Source organism: Puntigrus tetrazona, chromosome 23 (genome assembly GCF_018831695.1).
Source record: "Puntigrus tetrazona isolate hp1 chromosome 23, ASM1883169v1, whole genome shotgun sequence".
NCBI lineage: Eukaryota > Metazoa > Chordata > Actinopteri > Cypriniformes > Cyprinidae > Puntigrus > Puntigrus tetrazona.
In genome coordinates, this window is record NC_056721.1 from 13470127 (window position 1) to 13490187 (window position 20061).

Genomic DNA, 20061 nt, shown 5'->3' on the forward strand with positions numbered 1-20061 from the left:
TAATAGACTACAGAGTCTTAGCATGCATCGCTAATTAATGCTTGAACAAAACTAACCTGCATGATTCCTCTTCTACTAAGATTCTGAATGAAAATGAATAGCGCTTATGACTTCGTACAAAACCTATAATAGCAGCTTCATAATTGCAACTTCAACGGCTTTATACAGCACCTTTGAACTGTATATAATTGCATAATTATTTCAATTAAAACACACCACAAATGCAACTTTTTTTATCTCACAATACATTAGAACTGACACATTTCTCATAATTGTGACTACTCCACTGTTATATCTTAGAATTCAGACTTATTTTAACATTAAATATCACAACTGCAACTCAGCCGCAACTTTAAATTACACAACCGATTATTTCCCACAACTGCAACTTTTCCTCACATTTATGACTGCATGACTCACAGCTGACACGTTTCTCATAATTCTGACTATTTCTATTAGTTGCATCTATAGCCTATCACAAATATAATTTCATTTCTGACAATTGTGACTTTTTATGTTACAGCTGCCACTATATATCTTAGAAATTACTGTTTATTTCAATTGCAACTTTACATGTCTCGCAACATTGCAAAAATAGATTTTACAACTTTATTTAATTCAGCTTAATTAATTTAATATGACTCTTAACATCAGTGTTAAATCTCTTTCAACTTTCTGTCTCCTTCGCAACAGTACATCTCACATTTTCAACATTAAATCCAACAAATGCATCTTTAAATACTATATCTAACTTTATATCTTCATACCGCACTATTGTCGCTTAAATCTTTTCCATAATAATATATCATTTTCTGTCTTATTATACACTGTATTTTCTGCTCCGAAGCAGAAAAAGGCTTCCGTAGCTTAGTTTATAGTTCTCTTCGTCGCAAAACATGCAATGATTTTTTCAATGCACATTGCTCTTTTTGCAATTCCTGCAAAGCAGGCAATGATAAAAGGATAATTTCGTTCGAAAGAACAGCAGACTCATGGGCAGATGCACCTGACAAGCATTTGGAGAGGTTAAAATGATGTTTTGCAACCTTCCTTAGTTTGGGGGGAAATTGTTATTGTGAGCTTAAACCACCCAGTGAATAGCTGCATTCTGAGTAAATTATGCATCACCTCCTTTTCACGTGTAGTGTGTTAAAAAGCTTGCCTTGACCTTGTGACACCAAGCATAGAAATTCAACATAAAGCTCTCATAGAATCCCAAAATGGCATATGTTCCATTGAATGGAGGGTCCATTAATCAACAACCATTAAGCTCTAAATAGGCAGATTTTGAAGGGGGACATGGCACGAATAGGCCGTAGACACTTCTGCTTATCTAAAGTGTTCATATGATCCAAAAAATCACCTTGTCATCTTTTAAATGACCACAGATATGAGAGCAGAACGATGCCAGAGATGGACGGAAGGGGGGAGGGAGCGAGCGAGGTTGGGTGGGGCTCTATTTTAGCCATGACACAAAGGCGTTGCTGTGCAATCAGCTCTGTGTAAAATTGGTGCTCTGTGCCGGGCACAATAGGGCACAAAGGCAGGGGGCTGGTGGCCCAGTCGGGAGCGCAAGGACACAGCTGTGAACAGAGCCTGCACAGCCCCGCTCAATATGGGCCCTCATCACATCTGTAGTGGTCTGGCCGCGGCTTCCGCAAGTCCGCCGCACAATGAGAGCCCTCAGCAAATCCTTTGTTGTGACTTTCAAGGCCCTTTTTAGCCAAAATCTTAAATATTTCATTAGGCCCCCTTCGCCCGCTCCCATTCTTCAGGTCTATTATGAAGAGGCGAGCTGCGCTTTACCCTGAAATCCATTCCTCTGAGGGTCAACAAAAGACTTCTTCAAATCTGTTTGAGTTCTGATGCAATCCTGTTGCTCATCAAACACGCCAATGTTTAAGTTTCAAACTGGGAAAACTTACTTTTATCTCTTTTATGCGTTCACGCCGACCGCTGAATCGTGAATATATATACGGACAGATCTTAATCAAGCTGTGACTTAAAGTTGATATTAAGAAAATATCAGCAATTCGAGATCCAAAATTGCTTTTTGATCACAACTTGTGCTTAAAATGCACAATTATTGTTTGATTAATGTTTGAAGTAACATTTCAATAGAGCATGGAGAAAGGTTAATTGGATGGATCTGAATAAACTTTATATATATATCTCCACTGCAAAATCTATTAATGTTATAGTAACTTTAATTTTCCTTCACTGTTATTTTTTGCAAAGAAATAAATGATTATACTACATATTAAAAACATATAATATCGCTAAATAAACTAATTATTATGACTCAATCGTGAATCATTTTAATAATACATTTTTATAGACAACTTGAGAGACTGTAAACGAATGAGCGATTATTAATAATGAATAATTTATTAGAATTAAAAAATGATGCACTAAATCCCATTCTGAGTTATTTCATTTTCTGATTCTCATCCAATAAAGTGTGTTTGCTGCTAGTTGTCATTCGCCAGCTTCGCAATCATAGACTGCCAGCAGAAGATGATAAACCACTCCCATACAAATATTAAACACTTGTTAATAACTTTTGCCTCTGTGGCGCAAAGAGCTCTGTCAGCCTCGCTAAACAGGTCTGAAAAGGATTTGCCTTTATGTGAGGCCTTAAACTGCCGTGCTGATTCGACCGATAACAATGAGCAGGCTTTTGTCGGGGTTGAGGGGGCCTTGATTTATCCAACACTTTAAGCAGCCCTAATGAATAATTCAATGTTATCATTCAACTTGCCGCTCAGTTATTATGTTTTGATTCTTTTTTTCACACGTGAGGGAACCGGCCGGACAGGGGGTATCGTGCAGGGGCACCTAGGGGGAAGTAATGCACAGCATGGGACAAAACAAGAAAGGCCCCGGCGCAGGACTCTGGCTGTCAGCTTGATAAATATAATGTGTCACCAATTAAAAACTCATTGCCATTCTCTAATTCAGCCAGCGCCTTGTTAACCGCTGCCTGGCAGGGAGGCTCCCGCTCTGTCCCGGCCCCTGCTACCAGCACCCTCCATAATAGAGGGCCTGCTTTTCCCATCCTTTAAAACCACATCCCCTTTCCATTGGCATGTAAATAAGACATTCATTCAGCACCACTTTTTCCATCCGAGGCAGAAAAAAAAATGACCATCAATGTCTTTGATTCAAATCTTTTTTTCTCCGGAAAACAAAGAATTCTATAGTTTCAGATTTTTTTACGCCGAAAAAAACTTTTCTTGCCTTTCTCTTAGGGCATTCTCATGTTAATGCTGTTGACACAACTTTGGGCAGCGTGGGTATACAACGCATATGAACCCTAGCAGGAGTCCATTACAGAAATGCCATTTAGCAAGCTGTTTCTGTGAGAAAGTCAAACGTTTAAGAGGCTTTTTTCAAAGCGCCTGAGAATCAGTGCTTCACAGGAGCAGCGGGAGGCCTTTTCTGAGAGTTTTCCTCAAACTAAAGGCTGTCCAGGTCCCTGATGTTTGCTAACCGGAGTCAAAAGTGCCGGAATGCATAAGAATGCTGTTTATTCGAAGCGATGTGTAATGGTTTGTCCTCTAGGACTTTTGCACTCCACCGTTCCTTCCTTTTATCGCTTAGTGTTCATGCAAAGCATTTCTTTGGCCTCCGCTTTTGCCTTGAAGTGTCTTGTTTGTTTATTTATTTATTCATGCAGTTGTTTATTTATTGTTATTAAAATTATGCCAAAGGGTTCAGAACATACAAATTAGAGCAGTCGGGTTAAAGGTCAGGGGAAGAATCGCAGTTGAGTTAGCAAGGTGTCAGTTTGTCAGCCTACTTGTACTGCCTAGAGGGGATAAAACGTCCAGTTTGGGAGATTTTATACAAAATCAGTTGGAATTATTTAATAGGATTTATATAAAAGAATTTATATTAAAGCAAGCATGAAATATTCTTGGTAAAACAGAAAATGAGCTTGATTGACAACATTTACTACCCATCGCTGTCAGCTTTTTTGCTTTTGTAGACTAAATAAATGCGTGTATTGTTCCACAGCATTCAGCAGTGATCATATTTAACATATTTATGGCTCATACATAGCACAAAATGTGATGTGATTTTATTCAGAGGCTCAAACTAATTGTACAAATACGCAATTTGGTGCAGTTCCTGGTATTTGTACAGTAAATAATATATAAGGTAAGCAATATGAAGTAAGAGTAAATAGCCTGGAATGTCTACTACTAGCCTGTAATGTAAATCAATATAAATATATAAAAGACTATTTGAATAAAATGCATGTAAATATCAGTTCATTAATCTCTATCTCCCAATAATGGGTCTAGGATTATATTCAAATGCTTATTTTTATGATCAAAGCACTGCAGTTTGTATTGCTGAGGGGAAAATATAATGTGATGGTATACAGTGATGACCGAGAGATGTACAAATAAATGTTCCAGAAAGAGGTATCATATCTGATCATAATTTGCATAGCAAATATGACAAAGTAGGCTTTATCATATTTGCGCGACCCAAAAACTGTTAGTTGGTGTAACTCAAAATAGGCAGGATGATTCAATCAGAATATTAAATAAAATGACCTAAAATGACCATGACCATGAATGCTTTCAAAGAGGAATTTTATTTTGGTTATTTTCCTTTAATCATAGTCATTAGTCATAGTCAACAGTTCACAATAATAAATAATGATTTTTTTATTTAATAATTTTCACAGATTACTCATTTAATATCATCTATCTTATCAAAAAAAGTATGCTATCTCCAGATCGTGACATACTATATAACAGAAATGCACATGAGCACAGTGCCTTCTGCAACAATCACTGTTCTCCATTGATGTGTCTTCAAAGAAACTTTCACCGATTATGAGCCACTGTTTTTCACATCCGCTCTGAATCAGCGTGGCCCCTGGCATGCAAAGACGAGGGGCCAGCTGTGTTTTTGCCACACAGTGGAAAGAAAAGAAAGAAAGAGGGAATCACAGTGTAATATATAATGCCTGCTTGTGTCTCTTCTCAAGCCTCTCTCATACAGTCTTACAGGAATGCGGAATATTCCATCTAAAAGGGACTAAATAAGTGTTTCCAAGTTGTTTTCAGCATTTCAAAGACCGTCTGCCAGAAGCATTGAATTAAGAAGAGCGTGCCCCCCTCCCCAACCAAAGCCCACCCCACCGCCCCACCAGCAGCACGGCTCAAAGCCCAGGCTCATTACTACTGTCACACCGGCAGTGGAGAGGCTTGGCACAGCCTCGTGTACTTAATTGAATTAGACATACCCGCTTGTTTAGGCATTGTGCGATGGCATGAGAATCTCGCAGCCTTTTTCCATGATAAAAACGAGAGGCCTCGGCAACACTTGTCAGCAGATCTAAGCGTTCCGAGCGGGGCGTGAAACTGTAGAGCCAGAGGGAAGGTGGCACGGGAGGAGACACACAGGAGCATCTTTTCACAACCTGGAGAGGTGCCCACCAAGGAATGCTGGGAGCCACTGTATCCACGCTCCGTAATCACACAGTAATCAGTGTCTGACTAAGATACGACCACATGTTAAGAGTCTGTTGCCAAAAGTATTTAATGCAGTTGTTTCTATTAAGATCGTTCTCTTTTAGCAGAAAGATTTACAGGAACCCTGCAGGAATCTAACGGTGTTAATTATTCTGCAAGATATCGATAAGCCAGTTATTATTTTAATGTTATTTTAATTTATAAATGGTACATTAAAAAGATTTAACAAAAAAAAGGCGATTAAACTATTTAATTTGAACTTTTTAGTGAGCTTTAAATGACAGCAAAAGGTAATCTACATGTAAAGTAAAGAGAATGATAATGCACAGAAAATCTGATATTGGGGTGGGTCTTATGCTCACCAAGGCTGCATTTATTTATAATATTAAAAAAACAGTAGAAACTGTAATATTCTGAAATATTATTGCAATCTAAAATTAATGTAGTTTATTTTTGTGATGCAAAGTAGAATTTTTATCAATATTACTCCAGTCTTCAGTGTCAGTGTCATTCAGAAATCATTCTAACGTGCTGACTTTGTGCTAAAAAATTATTATTTATTATTGCTCCAAACTTTTCCAAACAGACTATTAATAACAAAAAAACAAGATCCCGCAATACTGACCGTAAGCCGGAATGATTCTGATATATCCAGGAGTCTTATTTTGTATATGAAAAAAAAACAACTGTGCCTACATGATTATTTCTGTACTTTTTGTCTGAATTCACAAGCGAGGCCAGACACAAAAGGCGTAAAAACGTCAGTGCTAGATGACATCAGAAGCCTGAGCTCGGCCCCATGACCCACATCTCTTAACCTGACTTTAAAAGACAACAGCCTGCGTGCACTTTAGGATTTTGGAGTTTTGCTTTAAAATTCAGGGCGAAAGAGTGCGAGCAAAAGAGACAGAAAGAGCTGCCTAATGTGATTGCCCTCTGCATTTATCCCGGCGGCTTTGAAGAGAGCTAAGAGGAGATGCCTCAGTGCTGTCACTACATAATGTCACCTCACTAACCTCCAGGGTCAGACCCAGACTAACGCCGTAACCCGGGTCCCTGATCCGCCTCCAGCCCCTTTAGTGGTGCACCCAGCTGTCAGTAATGCAGCCCAAACTTTATTCAATTCGAGATCAGTCAACGTGAAAGGATAATCTCTGAATAATTGGAGCCTATGGACCCTGGAGAATCTTATGCCTTTTCTTAACTTTCCCTCAATACCCCTGACTTATTTCCAAGAGGACACCCTTGTTACCCTCAATGAACAACCAGATGGGCAATTATAATTCTGCAATAATTGTTGAGAGGGTTTTCAGCGGCCGTGGAGGGTTGTCAGTCAGGCTGAGAGGGCGTAAACATGGCTTCTTCTGGGCCACCAGCACTCTACAAGCGAACACCAGACATGCCGACGGTCCAGCATCCAAATCCATTTCACTTTCCTCTTCACATGAATAAAACGCAGACAATTAAACGACTGAGACGGTCACATTCCTTCGCATTAGCATTGAAGAGTCGCGACATTCCTGAGATGTTTCCTATTATGACCTACGGACTGTAGAGCTTTTGAAATGTCACGGACAATGCGTGACATTTTGATGAACACTTCTTCACCAACATCTAATAAATCTTCGTTTCGCTCTCTCTCTGGGAAATCTGTCACTGAGATGATTTACAACGAGGCGGAAAGTCGCGACGAACTGTTCGCGTTCATGGTTTTCGCTGCGAATTTCACTGAGAATCAATGACACGTTCACAGGCTAACAGCTAGCATCGATAAATGAATCTGAGCAAAACGGAATGAAAAAGCAACACTGTTTACACTTGAAAAATGACCTTTCCGTCAACTAGGGCAAACAGCGCATGAATGGATGACACGGAGAGAGCGAGCGAGCCTCGGATCCTCCGTACCGCTGTGCTTTACGTGTCTGTCTCGCAGCGGTACGGATGATCTGCTAATGGAAGCCTCTGTCACACTGGGAGGGCTGATGCAGGACACAATAAGATATGAAAATTAGCAACGCTGGTGCTGCTGCTACTATAATCAGTCATCGGACTGTCAAATTCACATCGGTTGAGCTCCATCTGGGACGAGCCAGAGGTGGTGGGATACCAGAGGAGATGGCAACCCGCCAGACCACACCTGTGAGAGCTTTAGCCATTTCATTTTGTGGTTTTAGTTACATTTTTATTTGTTTGCTGCGTTGCACTTTTACATCGGTGCTTTTATCCACGGTGTGTGAAATCACACCTATGTTTGTCAGTTCATCTGTAGACCTAAAAAGGCCTTAAAAGGTCTAAAAATAAAGCAGAATCATTTAAAATGAAATATTGAATTTCTTCGTCGTTTATGTCTTGTGTACAAATATATAAACATTCTTAAATAAAGATACATTTACTTGAGGCAAAATGGAGATACAAAGTCTTGTTTTCTGAGAAATTTAACCAAATATAGTAAATTAAGACTTAAAACATGAAAAAATATTATTTGAGTCCATTAGTACTCCCATTTTAATCATAAATTTAATACATTTTGATAAATATCTCAGAAAACATGACTTCTTATCATATTACACTTATTATATTTTTCTTAATTAACTTATTTTAGATATTTGAAGAGTAAAACTAGAACTATTTTTTTAATTAATTCAGATTCATTTAAAAAAACAAACAAAAGTGCTACTAATAAAACGTACTGTATTTGAATATTTTTTTTCTTTAGACATTTATCTTTACAGAGCATATTGACGTATTAAGTTTCCTTTGATTTACACTCTAAATGATCTTTAACTGGTCTTGAAAAAATCTTTAGTTCATTATGAAACTCGCAGAAATGCTGTTATCTCAATTTCTACGCATACAGTTAAATAAAATACATTTTAAAAATGGCAGAAAAAAATTCAGGCAAAACATGTTTACTAAAAATGATTACGACCGATTATTTTAATAGCTTGAGAGCCAGATCAGATATAAAGAGTGAATGTCATCCTGTAAGCTGAGGCAACACCAGCGACCTCATCTCATCACAGGATAAACCTTCTTGTTTAATGCCATTAATGATTGTAACAACAAGAGGAAAGAGAAAGTACACTGGGCCCAAGACAAACAGACACACACTACAGCCTGGCGTACTTGAACAAATCTCCCGCCAACAAGTCAAGCAAAATATTTTCTCTGCTCAATCAGAGTGGCACATCACTTCCTGTTCTGCAAGAGGCATCAACCAGTGGCTCAAAACTGCCTGTTTTCCATGCCACAACTTCCTGACTGCCATCCAGCTTCTGAGAAAAAAAATCCACGAAAGGGGAAACAGAAAACAGAAAAGCCGCCCATTGTGAGAGTGATCTCAGGGCCATCAGGGGAAGGGAACAGTCTCTTTAGCAACAGCAGAGAAACAAGCACACAGACGGCTGTAAAATCAGACAGTTTTGTGAGCCCAGACCTCAACTCATTAATGAGACACTGAAAAGATCAGGATTTATGGCCTGCTACAGTAGCACAGACAAGAGCACTAAGATCGGTGTCAAATTAAACATCACTATGAATTCTAACACACACAAATGACAAAAGTATAAAAGATGGAAATAATGTGGATGAATTCTTTTTTGTCTTAAAAATATTCATTAAAGTCAGTGATGTGTGGTATGGTCCAAAAAAATCTGCCATTACTTTTCCTATTTTTGTTTGATTTTTATTTTGTCTTTTTCAAATGTATATATATATTTATGTTATTTTAAACTTTAAAGCAGAAAAAAAAAAAAAAATATATATATATATATATATATATATATATATATATATATATATATATATAAAATGACATGCAATTATGCAATTCTAATATATTTTTTTTTTTTAGATATATTTTTGTTTCACAATTTTAGTTGAAGAAATACGTTCAAATATTTTCAACATTTTGCTTCATAATTATGCTTATTTATGTACACATATTTTTTATTATTTCTTTTTGTTTATTTTGAAGACTAATGCAGTGGTCCTCCCAAATTTTTTTCACATGTAATGATTTATGCATGATTATAGCTGTGATGATTATACACGATTATATTCAGCCTCAGGAATAACATGTATCTATAAATGACAAGTATCTGAATGAAAGGCTCTGTTTGCCCCTCTAATCCTCTTTAATTACCCTGTTAGTGTGAAAGCCCTTGTGAACAGACCCCTTTAAGTGGCTAGATATTATAAATCAATGACGGTTTGTTATTCTGTTCATTTAAACAAAGGGGAGACGCATAAAAAGCCATTAAAATGACACGTGAATTGGCAAACAAACTGTTTAATTTGTGTCTGCGCTGCGAAGGGGGCTGCGAGACAGTGACGTTGGGGCAAAGGAAATTTACATCTGATTCGAGTTTAATGGGCCGTAGCGGGCCGGCCGCCTGGTCTCCATGGAAACCAATCTTTTCTCAAGATTTTCAACAGGCCAAAATGTTCCTTTTTTGTTAATTTCAAATGTGTCATGTGATCCCAATGGGGCAGGAGCTTGTATGTATCAATTTGTTTCTGTTGCAGGGCCAGCAATAGCCCAGCAATGAATATATGGGCTATTGAGTCCAGCCACACAATGGCCACAGCTGATGCGGTTGCCACAGAGACACGCCCACACAAAGCCCAGGAATGATGACATATGGTCTCAACCTGCCTGGTCAGAAGACCCCCAATAGCCCCGACTGCATTGGATGACAAAACCCTCGAGCAGGCCATTTATCTGTGCCTACTCATTTCATGCTAAAATAAACTTTTTATAAAGTTTCTACAGCCCATGCACAAGGAGTAAAACAGAGGCCCCAAAGCCACCATGTAAAGTGAAGAATTCATCATTAAGTGATTAACAAAGGCTTCTTTACCACCTGCTCCTGCATTTATACGGACATTACTGACAGCTTGTTCCTTATTAGACTATATAGCAGTAGCGCAGAAAGTCTGAAATGCTACAAATATGCTATATATTTATATATATATATATATATATATATATATATATATATATATATATATATATATATATATTTATTTATTTAATTAATCTTACACAGCCATTAGTCTGGAATTCAATTTTCGCTATGGAAATTTAACTGTTTTTCTAGATATAAAATTCAGAATTTAAAGAAAACAAGTTTGTCTTGCAATTCTGTTTTTACACGTCAAAAAATGGACATCTGTCTCAGAATTGTAAGAATAAAAAGTGTGAGATGTAAACACAAATGAATTTTGAGTTTATATTTTAGACTTTGGTAACATTTGCATACTCAGAGTTGTGAGATTTCAACTCAACTCTGAAATTTGCTTTTTTCCCCTCAGCATTGCAAGCAATTCTGTTTCTGAGAAGTAAAACCCAGAATTCAAAGAAAAGGGTCAGATATGAACTCAAAATTGCAAGCCGGAATTCTGAGATTGTGTCTTGAAATTCTGGTTTTATATCTTACAATTACAAGAACAAAGTCAGAAAAATATAAAAGACCTTTATTTATTTATCATTCTGTGTTGGAAATACATTCCATACATTTGACTGAAACTGTGACCGTGTATAAGATAACTACTCTCTGCCTCTGCAATAAACTTCTCGGATTCCTGAAATGTCTTCTTCTGTTTCAATTCTGTCCTATACGTGTAAGTGCAGCTTGAGCAGATCAGTCACAGTTATGCCAGTCTTTCCCATGGAATGATAAGACAATTGCTTAGAGACCATTAAATGCAGTGGGTGCCAAGCATCTGAATTCTTCGGATGGTTAAAGTGGAACGGTTCACCCCCTGGAGTTTGCGTAGAAACTCAATACTTTAATGGTCGCAGAGAGAGAGTGAACATACTTGTAAAAGCAATGAGCATAACAACAACTAAAATTAGAAAAAATTAAAACATGGATGTGCTTTGATGTGGTTATATGTGAAACACTGATCACTTTAACAACTTTACTTTGTGTTACATAATTATCAATTTTAAAGTGACATTATTTTACAAATATGTGTCTGGTGATCCACAAGTCAGAAATACTTAGCAAAACAAAAACTTTCGCTTTTTGATATAATTTTCGCAAGAAAGTTATTCAATCCTAAACAACAAATCGCAGATTATTTAAAAATTTATTTTCTCTTTTTTTTTTTCTTTTTTTTTCCACGGAACGGGTGAATACTCCTTAATGCTTGCCAGTTTTTTCAGTATTCAGCAGCCCCCTTATTAGGTTTTTAAAAACTAAATAATGTAGTATTTTTCTGTGAACTGCTCCTTTAAGAGCTCACGTGTGGCATTAACTTTGATTAGCATAATTAATCCTCTGAATTGGACAAGCAAATGAATGAGTGACAAGGTAACTGTGGTTGCACACTGACCCAGAGCTGAATGCCAAAACAACAATGGCTGAATAAATTAACCGGCTCAAAGACAAACGGCCAAAAAGCGGATGCAGTTAACAGTTATTGACCAAAAACTTATTTGCATTTTGCAACATTTTTTCCCAAAGACACAAACAGCAACTAGAGAAAAACACACATGAAAAGAAGAAAAAGGATGGAAATGAAGGAAAAGTAAAAGTATTGTGAGGAAGTGGCACAGTTTCGCTGCTAACTGGATTTGCGGAGATAATCTGAGTTTGAATAAGACATCTCATGAGCTGTCCCCGTGGATTACTCATTGAGAAAACTAGGTGATGTCATCACAGACTTTTGTCTCATGGGGGGCTGGGAGTGAAAACTGAATAGGGATAAGAGCCCTCTTCTTAAACTCCGCATGACACAATGGATAAAAAATGAATGAATGAAAAGAAAAGTAAAAAAAATCCCAAAACGTAGACGGACTATGTTAGCTCTATGCATCTTCTTATACCCAAAGTAAGCCAATATTCATCACAAATTGCACAAATGAATAAACCAATAAATTAAACGAACGCGAGTTTGCAGTTTGCACTGAACGTGCTTTTTTCTATTGTTCTGGTGGGCTGCAAGCATAAACAACTTGATCCGTGTTGCCCTTTCACCAGTGAACGATAAATACGAGCCGTTTCCTCAAAATGCATCAAAGCAGCGCAAACAGTGCAGTCTCATGCGCAAATAGATCATTTTCATGAAAAGGTTCTTTTTAGTCAGTCAAAAATATGTAGGTTTATCAATGGTATCTGATTTCCAACAAATGAATGCAATAAGTCAACTCTACCACACAACGCAACTCGCTGATTAACCATCACAGTATGATGCATTGTTTTGGAAACTAACTAGTTGGTCGTGACTGTTTCACGCAGCTCCGTCGTTTGAACTACATTAGTTAGACAAGATAGGGCCATTGTTATTGACGTCACATGCATGTGGTGGAGGAATAACTTATGCTATTTAACTGATTTCAGATCTCTAAGATGCTGCTGTATTGAATATGGAACCTATTGACTAATTTACTATTTTTTGTTCAATGTTGTACTTTATTTGATCTTTGATTCATCAGGGGTTCCTCATACTCCGGGGGTTCCCTAGGGTCTTTATGCACATGCATGCTTTTCAAAAACAGCATTTGGAATGGACGACAAAATATGCAATAGCATCATTAGCCAACTATGGTCGCAGGTTCTGTCATTACCAACATGGTTTAACAATTCAGTCTTTCCTGAAACCATAGTTACAAAAATATCAAAACTCTTTGGTAATTTTTAACTGAGATGCTTCTGGTCTAGATCATTAGATTCAATGATCTATGCTAAGCTATGCTAAAAGTGCTATCACCAGACCCTGAGATCGTCTGAATGGATTCAAAAAAGGCAAAACTCAACTTTTTTTACTCTGGGGATAATGAGCCTATTCTCACAAAATGTGGAATGTTCCCTAAAAAAATATGCTCTTGGGCATAATAAACACGCTAACATGCAGCAAATCTGTAAATTCCATTCCATCTAAATCTATGTATTTTTAAGCATCTCTACAAGAGCCGTTTTTAGAGAGTATGCATACGCAAAATGCATGTGACATAAGAGGGAAAGCAAAATGACAGCGAACTAAAAATAATACATTTATCATCAGGCGCCATGTTCAATAATACAGCAACATCTGAGAGAGGTCTAATCGGTTAAATAGCAGAACTTATTTCTCTACCACGTGTGTGACGTCACTACTAATGTAGTTTAAACATAGGAAATCATGCTATGCTTTGTTTCAACAACAATGCATCATCCTATTGTGGTTAATCAGCGAGTTGAGTCATTGTAAGGGAAAAGCACCCCAGAGCGTTTAATCCGACCCGCTCATTAAAGTGCAAATTATTATTAACCAAAGTTAAGCATGAGTGTGTCAGATAGATACACGTAAGTAAAATCTGACCTAAGTTTTAATCTAATCGTCCTCTGAGAGTAAGAATCTTCATTTACCAGACAACCGAACGGAAAACTGAGGTGAGGAAGAATAGCTGGGGGTCTCTTCTGCGTATTCACGCACATTCTTTATTGTCTATCCCCAGATGTTTCCTCTCCTGGACAGAAAGTCAAAGTTTCTCTAGGTTCCATGGTGTGAGGCTGAAAGAAGCGTCTTCCAAGATTTCTTTTTAAAGTCCACTCATTCACCAGAAACGACAATGCTCTCTAAATATGTCTTGTTAACCCTGTTCCATCTCTTTGGTTATCAGTGCTCCTGTCTACTGGATGGCTGCCTCCATTGATGGCTTCTCAATGGCCCCGGTCCCGGTCGACTCTCAACCAGCCTAAATAAGCAGGGTCAGGGACCCCAAGATGCTCCTACTGTCCCCTTGCCACACACCCCACTGGGAGCAAACAGTCCCTCAGGAAGTGACCCAATGCTGCCGTCTGACAGTTTATGTATTGACTTGTCATAAAATGTCATGGAAGACAATAGGCTGTTCAAACACGCTTTTGTCTGCTTCTAAATCACACCTTTTGTATAAATAAAAAGTGCATCTCAGACTGTCTTGGATTTAATGTCCGGTCCGAAAATATTCCACAGGAAGTGCGACATTCCAGACTGATAGGCCCAGCGGTACAAAGCAGCATGCGAACAATAAACTTTCCCTAAATCGGAATCACCTCAGACATTATAGGAAGTGAGAGGCTGCAGAGCGCTGTCTTCCTCTGCTGAACTGTTGTGTCTAAGCTTGTTTGGAGCTGGCCATGGAAACATGGAGGCCGTGGCAAGCGGCCACATCAAAAGAATAGGATGTTAAATGTGATAAACAGATACTGGAGAGCTGGACCCGTGAAAGATATAACAAGTGCTGATGTCAATGGACGGAAGCCATAGATCTACCAAGCAAAAGTACGGCCAGGCAGACCTCCAAAACAGCACTTAGAGGATGTAATCTCACATTTAAACCCAAGATTGGATCAGATACCGTAGTTTAGAGAGAGGCAAATACGACTCTGCTCTGATAAAGACCCCTAAATGTGGCCCGACCGTAAACAATGAGTGTGTGTTAAAAGCAACGCAACTGTCAAATGAGGAAAAGACGAAGTTATACCTTTGCTTCGACTGACAGCAGCACAAAAAAGCATTTGACCTGAGTGATTTGTCAATGGACAGAGACGGACACAAAGAGGTATTGATTGGCTGGGGAGGAAAAGGGAGGACACAATGTGGTAGACTGCAGGATAGGTGAAACAATCAATAAGCGGTTCTCCTCCAGGGACCCTCGTCATTAGTGCACAGTGACGCATGAACCAGCGAGCAGTGCACGGATACTGATGCTCAGAGCGGAAACCTTAAGTGGTAACTTGCGTTCTCATACCCACATCCACTCCCATGCAATGCAAACAAACTGTTTCCTAACCACAAGCGCAAACAAGCTTTTGCACAAGTAATAGCGCTCCTTTCAGTTCTAAGAGTAGTATCGTGCCTTGAAATCTCACTTTTTACTCATGTCTATGCTCTGATTTGGTTATGATTAACACCGTGCAGTCCATGCCCTTTGGTACAGAAAAAAAGCATCTTTAGCCTGCTAAACATCAAATTATTTTAGGAGTAAATAAGAGACGATATATATGACACATAAGATTTGCCTTCTCGTGTGGATGCCTATGTTAATAGATATCGCTATGTCTGCTCATGCTAATCCTAATACTTTTGTCATGGGTTTGTCCTGTAATATCTCCATCTTGACACAAACACGATGAAGGCATCTTGCTAATGAGTACTGCACTACTAAAGTTTAGGCAGATACACAATATTTAAGAGATTATTATAAGATTTAAGATTCAAGAGTTTATTTGTCATATACATTTTGTACAAGAACCTACTTGTAGTGAAATTTTAGTTAATATACAATAATAAAATAATATTAATAAAATTAATTAATAAAAATAAAATAAATATTGAATACATAATATTTTTTATTATTGGTAAAAATATATATTTGTTGTTTTTTATTTATAAATCTAATTATTAAATGCTTTATTATAAAATAATCTTTATATTATATTAATACATATTAATATATAATATTAAAAACTTTTATTTTTTTTAATTTGACAAAAATATTTTAGATTTGATAGTATGTATTTTAGATACATAAAATTCTATCATGACTCCCAAACTCGCTGCAAATTTAAAAATGGTAATGGATAAGGAATAACTGATGATGAACCATTCTTAGAAAATAATATGCGTCTCTCAAACGTGTTCCGCAGCAGTTCTCTAGTAATAGTGAAACTTTAAATTCATTCAAAATAGTGCCATTGGTGTGAATTTGCTTGTTAGAAGTCATGTAGTTTTTAAGTTGTTAAATATTATTTTCAATAAAATAACCCATAGCAGATCTATACAGGTGGAGCTGGGGTGTTTGGTAGAGCAGAATCCCAGTGGCTGGATTATCAGGCAATGACTTTGCAGGCAGATTTTGGACAGGTTTCTAAAGCACCATCAATGTTTAAAGACCTACAACAAAACTAATCCAGGAACTAGGGAAATGTAATTTCTATAATACAGATTTCTTGCTAGAAATAACATCAAAAGTGCAAAAAGTCAGTCGGAAATATACACTTTTGCACCACCAAACGCTTTCAGATGCCATCTTAATTTTATTCTTTTAAACGCACAGGTATGTGGGATATCACAGGCAGCAAAGGATAGTCCTACAAAGGCGGCATTTTTCCGATTTCGGATGTAGCGCGAATATTAGCCGATCATTTTATGAGACAATGTGTCCGATCTTAAACCAGTTTTTTTAATGCACATTTGAACATTTTACTCACCAGCCGGCCTTTTTTAATAAATGTACCATCGCAAAAAAATAAACGTAAGAGCTGAATCAACATTCACTAGGTCACTAGTAAGGATTAATTCACCAAGGAAACATGATGTGGAGAGTATCACCCTGTATTGTTTGTGTGTATGTGTGCCCAGCTGTGCTCTCATTTCACCCTGCCATTCACTAGCTGCCTTTGTTTGGAGTGAAGCCTTTCTCTTATTGACACTTGACTCGACTGTTTCATGCATGAGAATCAACACCATAAAATCTCCAAGTGGAAAGCACACTGCTCCAGCATTTACCATAAGAAGTGAAAGGCAAACAAGACGAGTAAACTTTACCTTCCCGTCCGAAGAAAAGAGAGAACAGAGATCAAAAAAAGAAGACAAGCACTCATAACTGTGAGCAGCCTCATCCAGACAGAGACCTGTCACAGTCTGAGTCAAGAGCCTTTAAAAAGGCAGATCCACATGAGGCTGCATGATAAAGAGACGAAGAAAAACAATTTGATCTTTTGACAAGACGAGGGGAGGGAAAGTGCAGGACGAGAAAGCTCCCAGGCACCTTTTCAAAAGCTGGTAACATCTGGTGAGGGGATTTGTCTTGTAGTTTCTCTTTTACTTTTCTTTGTCACCAGCACCCTAGCAACCCTGCGCCTGATAGTGCCCCGCCAGATACCAGGACATCCTGTATGAAGACAATGAGCCACACGACTGGATAAGTGGAGAGATTAGACTGCCTGTCAGCGATCTATCATAAACACACACCTAATCCTTGTGATCTGAACACAGAGAACATCAACAGATGGGTCTTTAGAGGTGAACTGTATCATTTCTTGTGCCGCTAGCGACAACAAACGGAAAAACTTCGGCTTTCTAAGAAAATATATAAAAGGATCATGGGTTCATATAAGGTATTTAACAAAAAAACAACAAAAAAAATCTACGCATCCCTTTTTAAAAGAAAACAATGCTATTTTTAATGTATGAATAAATAAGTAACTGCATACATACATACATTCTTCCAAAAAACTACAAAAAACTGGCCCATGAATGGATGAATGTATGTGTGCCATCAAGAAATAAACATATCTTAAACTCATGAATAAATAGTTACTTTTTCCAGAAAAGTGGCGCATAAATGAATGCATAAATGACTGAATAAATGCATGACACCAAGGCAAATAAAAAGACATCTTAAGCGCAAGAGTGAGCGAGTGAATGAATGAATGGAAGAATGATTACTTTTTCAAGAAAGGAGGCCTATAAATGACTGAATCAATGTTCTACCAATAAATAATGCAAATCCTATCTTAAGTAACCAATAAAAACACATATGCATAAAAAAAATAAAATAAATAACCCTTAAAAATACAGCAGACTTTTAAATAGAAAAGAAAAAAAAAACCAAGCGCAAAATAAATTTAATGAAACAAAAATAAATAAATGTAAAAACATTTTTTTTTAATAAACAGCAACAACAAAAAACTGAATATTACAGAAGACTGATGTATTTATCTTGTTTCCAGGTCATCTTCAAACCACCCAACAGAAAACATGCAACGCTATTTGCGTTAATGTATTGTTCAACCTCTTGTTTTGTTTCTTGGCTGTGCATTAAAAGGGCAGTGTTTAACATGAACACACATACGCATTCTCACAGATGGTTTGAAAGGGCTGACATGAGTCAGAGCAGTGAGCAGTTACTCTCAGGTGTCTATCTAGGGCATGTCTGGGCTTGTGGTGAGACATCGGCTGATTCACCACCCATGCAGGGGGCAGATTTCCCACTCCCACTAACTGTGCCCTCACCGTGACCCTTACGGACACATCACCAGCCTGGCAAAAACACGAGAACTGCATTTTTTTTTTTTTTTAATACTAAGAGGATGTGAAAATGCACGGCAGCATCGCAATCGTCGACAAAGCTCAGTTAAAAATGAGCTGAAACTAAAACGCCATTCACTGCAAAAAGTACAACCGGGACAGAAAAGCGAATTAAAAACTGGACCTGACAGTTACCGTTCGGCACGTAAACACCTAATGTGAACATGACTCACTTGGCTTCCTGAAACTCAACTGCAATAAAGAGCTTGCCCTAATGTATTACTGAGTTCAGCGAGCACGGGAAATGCCATGCTGAGAGGACTGATTTCACTACCTCAGAACTGCATCCAACAGACGTGCAAGTCTCCTGTGCACTCATTGCGAGAGAACCCACAGATCATGCCCTCTGTTTGACTTTTCAGTTAACCACTTATCATCCACAATGACCAGAAATTAACGTTTTGTATAGGTTTGTACCAACTTTTTAATAAAACAACGTCAGGGGATCTATTAAAAACACGCAGTCAAACAAGTGCAGGTTTTCTTTGTGTAAAAAATACGCTGCGTTTTGTTCAGAAATAAATATTATCCTCAAATCCTTAACCTGAAATTGTTAAATGTGAAATATTTAGGGAGGTGAATGGAATTGCTATAGCTATTTCAGACATTAATGCATTAATGCCAAACTATTTTTCCGTTTATTTTTGAGACAATGGTTGATGATCACTGTATATACAATAATATTAAAAGTGGGATATAAAGGATTCGGCTTTGCTGTATAAAATATATTCAAATAGAAAACTTGCATTTTAAAGTGTAATAATATTTCACAGTATTCAATGCAACGTGTTCTCCTGAGAAACAAAAATAAATATGAATAATTAATAAAATACAAACATTTTCCATAGATGTTTATATATGACAAACAACTTAAAAATAAATGTCAAATTTAAATAAATACAGAATATTATTATTATTAATATTATATTCATTATATGAGTGCTACAGTTCAATTTAAAGACCAAAGAGAGGTTGTTTTTTGTGGTTAAACCTCCAAACATTTGGCATCTCTTAAAAGCCCTAAAACTCTATGCCACAGTTTCATATATTAGAGTTCAAAAAGAGTGCTGTTTGAAAATTTCTTGTAAAATGAACTTTTCTCGTGCTCTTTGTTTATGTTATTTTACTTTAATGGCAATGAAAAGAACCTATATAAACATATATATAGACCTACACATATAGGAGCCTATAGGAGTGTGTGTGTGTGTGTGTGTGTGTGTGTGTGTGTCATCGTTAACTACATGACATAACAAAAAAATACATTCTCTTTCTCTAAAGTCTGTTTGTAATATAAGAACTTCACTCAAGATAGTCCAACAGCTGATCAGTCAGATCCTCATGAATAAATGGAAGATGCGTACAAACATAATAAAAAGCTTGTCCAAATTTAAAGTCGGTCTTCTTCAAGGCCACCAAGGAGATGGGATTATAAATACTTGGAATGACCTGCTGACTGTCAGGGGGTGGTCCTTAACTTTCTCCACTGGCATCTATACTA